We start from the raw sequence: 5000 nt of genomic DNA, 5'->3' as shown, positions 1-5000 counted from the left end.
GGGGGGGGGGCTGCGGGGGCGTCACGGCACGGCCCCGGGGGGGCTGCGGGGCACGGCACGGCACGGCCCCGGGGGGGCTGCGGGGCGTCACGGCATGGCACCGGGGGGCGGGGGGACTGCGGGGCGTCACGGCACGGCACCGGGGGAGGCGTGAGGGCACGACACGCGGGGGGCGAGCCGAGAGGTGTTCGGGCACGGCACCGCGGGGTGGCGAGCGAGGGTTGCTCGAGCACGCACCGCGGGGGGCGAGCCGAGAGGTGTTCGGGCACGGCACGGGGGGGGCTGCGGGGGGCGTCACGGCACCGCACGGGCTGCGGGGGCGTCGCGGCATGGCACCGGGGGGCGTCAGGGCACGGCACCGGGCTGCGGGGGCGTCACGGCACGGCCCCGACGGGGGGGCCGGGGGCGTCACGGCACGGCACGGGGGGGGGCGTCGGGGGCGTCACGGCACGGCCCCGGGGGGGCGGGCTGCGGGGGCGTCACGGCACCGCACGGCACGGCGGGGGGCGTCACGGCAGGGCGTCACGGGGCTGCGGGGGGTGTCACAGCACGGCCCCGGGGGGGCTGCGGGGCGTCACGGCACGGCACGGCCCCGGGGGGGCGGGGGGCGTCACGGCACGGCACCGGCGGGGGGGCTGCGAGGCACGGCACCGGGGGGGCTGCGGGGCGTCACGACACCGCGCCGGCGGGGGGGCTGTGGGGCGTCACGGCACGGCACCGGGGGGGCTGCGGGGGTGTCATGGCACGGCCCCGGGGGGGCTGCGGGGCGTCACGGCACCGCGCCGGGGGGGCTGTGGGGGCGTCACGGCACGGCATTGGGGGGCGGGGCTGCGGGGGCGTCACGGCACCGCACGGCACGGCGGGGGGCGTCACGAGGCTGCGGGGGGCGTCACGGCACGGCCCCGGGGGGGCTGCGGGGCGTCACGGCATGGCACGGCCCCGGCGGGGGGGCGGGTGGCGTCACGGCACGGCACCGGGGGGGCTGCGGGGGCGTCACGGCACGGCACCGGGGGGGCATCACGGCAGGCAGGCCCGGGGGGGCCGGGGGGGCGTCACGGCACGGCCCCGGGGGGGGGGCTGCGGGGGCGTCACGGCACGGCCCCGGGGGGGCTGCGGGGCACGGCACGGCACGGCCCCGGGGGGGCTGCGGGGCGTCACGGCATGGCACCGGGGGGCGGGGGGACTGCGGGGCGTCACGGCACGGCACCGGGGGAGGCGTGAGGGCACGACACGCGGGGGGCGAGCCGAGAGGTGTTCGGGCACGGCACCGCGGGGTGGCGAGCGAGGGTTGCTCGAGCACGCACTGCGGGGGGCGAGTCGAGAGGTGTTCGGGCACGGCACGGGGGGGGCTGCGGGGGGCGTCACGGCACCGCACGGGCTGCGGGGGCGTCGCGGCATGGCACCAGGGGGCGTCAGGGCACGGCACCGGGCTGCGGGGGCGTCACGGCACGGCCCCGACGGGGGGGCCGGGGGCGTCACGGCACGGCACCGGGGGGGCTGCGGGGGCGTCACGGCACGGCACGGGGGGGGGCGTCGGGGGCGTCACGGCACCGCACGGCACGGCGGGGGGCGTCACGGCAGGGCGTCACGGGGCTGCGGGGGGTGTCACAGCACGGCCCCGGGGGGGCTGCGGGGCGTCACGGCACGGCACGGCCCCGGGGGGGGCGGGGGACGTCACGGCACGGCACCGGCGGGGGGGCTGCGAGGCACGGCACCGGGGGGGCTGCGGGGCGTCACGGCACCGCGCCGGCGGGGGGGCTGTGGGGCGTCACGGCACGGCACCGGGGGGGCTGCGGGGGTGTCATGGCACGGCCCCGGGGGGGCTGCGGGGCGTCACGGCACCGCGCCGGGGGGGCTGTGGGGGCGTCACGGCACGGCATTGGGGGGCGGGGCTGCGGGGGCGTCACGGCACCGCACGGCACGGCGGGGGGCGTCACGGGGCTGCGGGGGGCGTCACGGCACGGCCCCGGGGGGGCTGCGGGGCGTCACGGCATGGCACGGCCCCGGCGGGGGGGCGGGTGGCGTCACGGCACGGCACCGGGGGGGCTGCGGGGCGTCACGGCACCGCGCCGGGGGGGGCTGCGGGGCGTCACGGCACGGCACGCGGGAGGGGCTGTGGGGGCGTCACGGCACGGCACCGGGGGGCGGGGCTGCGGGGGCGTCACGGCACCGCACGGCACGGCGGGGGGCATCACGGCACGGCCCCGGGGGGGCTGCGGGGCGTCACGGCACGGCACGGCCCCGGGGGGGCGGGGGCGTCACGGCACGGCATCGGGGGGGCTGCGGCGGGGGCGTCACGGCACGGCCCCGGGGGGCGTCACAGCACGGCACCGGGGGGGCTGCGGGGCACGGCACCGGGGGGGCTGCGGGGCGTCACGGCACGGCACCGGGGGGGCTGCCGGGGCGTCACGGCACCGCGTCGGGGGGGGCTGCGGGGCGTCACACGGCACGGCACCGGGGGGCTGCGGGGCATCACGGCACGGCCCCGGGGGGGGCTGCGGGGCGTCATGGCACGGCCCCGGGGGGGGCTGCGGGGCGTCACGGCACCGCGCCGCGGGGGGGGCTGTGGGGGCGTCACGGCACGGCACGGGGGGGCGGGGCTGCGGGGGCGTCACGGCACGGCACCGGGGGGGGCTGGGGCCGTGGGGCGTCACGGCACGGCCCCGGGCGGGGGCGTCACGGCACAGCACCGGGGGGGGCTGGGGGGCGTCACGGCACGGCACGGCACCGGGGGGGGGCTGCGGGGGCGTCACGGCCCCGGGGGGGCCGGGGGGCGTCACGGCACGGCACCGGGGGGGGGCTGCGGGGCCCCGGGGGGCTGGGGGGCGTCACGGCACGGCACCGGGGGGGCTGCGGGGCTGCGGGGGCGTCACGGCCCCGGGGGGGCTGCGGGGGGCTGCGGGGCGTCACGGCACCGGGGGGGCTGCGGGGCGTCACGGCACGGCACGGGGGGGGCTGCGGGGGGCGTCACGGCACAGCCCGAGGGGGCTGCGGGGGGCGTCACAGCACGGCACCGGCGGGGGGGGGCTGCGGGGGCGTCACGGCCCTGGGGGGGGCTGCGGGGCGTCACGGCACGGCCCGGGGGGGGCTGCGGGGGGCGTCACGGCACGGCACCGGGGGGCCGGGGGGGCGTCACGGCCGCACGGCCTCGGGGGGGGCTGCGGCGGGGGGCGTCACGGCACCGCACCGGGGGGGGCGGGGGCTGCGGGGGCGTCACGGCACGGCCCAGGGTGCGTCACGGCACGGCACCCGGCACGGCACCGGGGGGGCTGCGGGGGCGTCACGGCACGGCCCCGGGGGGCATCACGGCACGGCACCGGGCGGGGGGCTGCGGGGGCGTCACGGCACGGCCCCGGGGGGGCTGCGGCGGGGGCGTCACGGCACGGCACCGGGGGGGCTGCGGCGGGGGGCGTCACACGGGGCTGCGGGGGGCGTCACGGCACGGCCCCGGGGGGGCTGCGGGGGGCGTCACGGCACGGCCCCGGGGGGCTGCGGGGCGTCACAGCACGGCACGGCCTCGGGGGGCGGGGGGCGTCACGGCACGGCATGGCCCCGGGGGGGCGGGGGGCATGATGGCACGGCCCCGGGGGGGCGGGGGGCATCACGGCAAGCACGGCCCGGGGGGGCCGGGGGGCGTCACGGCACCGCCCCGGGGGGGCTGCAGGGCCGTCACGGCACGGCACCGGGGGGGGGCTGCGGGGGGCGTCACGGCACGGCACGGCCCCGGGGCGTACGGGCACGGCCCCGGGGGGGCGGGGGGCATCACGGCAGGCACGGCCCGGGGGGGCCGGGGGCGTCACGGCACGGCCCGGGGGGGCTGCGGGGCGTCAGCACGGCCCCGGGGGGCGGGGGGCATCACGGCAGGCACGGCCCGGGGGGACCGGGGGCGTCACGGCACGGCCCCGGGGGGGCGGGGGGCATCACGGCAGGCACGGCTCGGGGGGCCGGGGGGCGTCACGGCACGGCCCCGGGGGGGCATCACGGCACGGCACCGGGGGGGGCTGCGGGGCGTCACGGCATGGCCCCGGGGGGGCGGGGGGCATCACGGCAGGCACGGCCCCCGGGGGGGCCGGGGGGGCGTCACGGCACGGCCCCGAGGGGGCATCACGGCACGGCACCGGGGGGGGCTGCGGGGCGTCACGGCACGGCCCCGGGGGGGCAGGGGGCATCACGGCACGCACGGCCCGGGGGGGCCGGGGGTGCGTCACGGCACGGCCCCGGGGGGGCATCACGGCACGGCACCGGGGGGGGCTGCGGGGCGTCACGGCACGGCCCCGGGGGGGCGGGGGGCATCACGGTAGGCACGGCCCGGGGGGGCTGCGGGGGCGTCACGGCACGGCCCCGGGGGGGCTGCGGGGCACGACACGGCACGGCCCGCGGGGGGGCTGCGGGGGCGTCACGGCACGGCCCCGCAGGGGGGCATCACGGCACGGCACCGGGGGGCTGCGGGGCGTCACGGCACAGCCCCGGGGGGGGCGGGGGGCATCACGGCAGGCACGGCCCGGGGGGGGCCGGGGGGGGGCGTCACGGAACGGCCCCGGCGGGGGGGCTGCGGGGGCGTCACGGCACGGCCCCGGGGGGGCTACGGGGCACGGCACGGCACGGCACGGCCCGGGGGGGCTGCGGGGCACGGCACGGCACGGCCCCGGGCGGGCTGCGGGGGCGTCACGGCCCCGGGGGGGCTGCGGGGCGTCACGGCATGGCACCGGGGGGCGGGGGGACTGCGGGGCGTCACGGCACGGCACCGGGGGAGGCGTGAGGGCACGACACGCGAGGGGCGAGCCGAGAGGTGTTCGGGCGGATTTCGACTTCCATGACCACCGTCCTGCTGTCTTAATCAATCAACACCCTTTGTGGGATCTAGGTTAGCGCGCAGTTCGGCACCGTAACCCGGCTTTCGGTTCATCCTGCATCGCCAGTTCTGCTTACCAAAAATGGCCCACTTGGAGCTCCCATTCCGCACCGAGGTTCAACAGAGCAACCCTGGCCGCTTACCTATT

This window comes from Cibotium barometz, chromosome 49 (assembly GCF_041138505.1).
Source record: "Cibotium barometz isolate CiBa-2024 chromosome 49, ASM4113850v1, whole genome shotgun sequence".
Lineage (NCBI taxonomy): Eukaryota > Viridiplantae > Streptophyta > Polypodiopsida > Cyatheales > Cibotiaceae > Cibotium > Cibotium barometz.
This window is presented reverse-complemented; position numbering follows the sequence as displayed.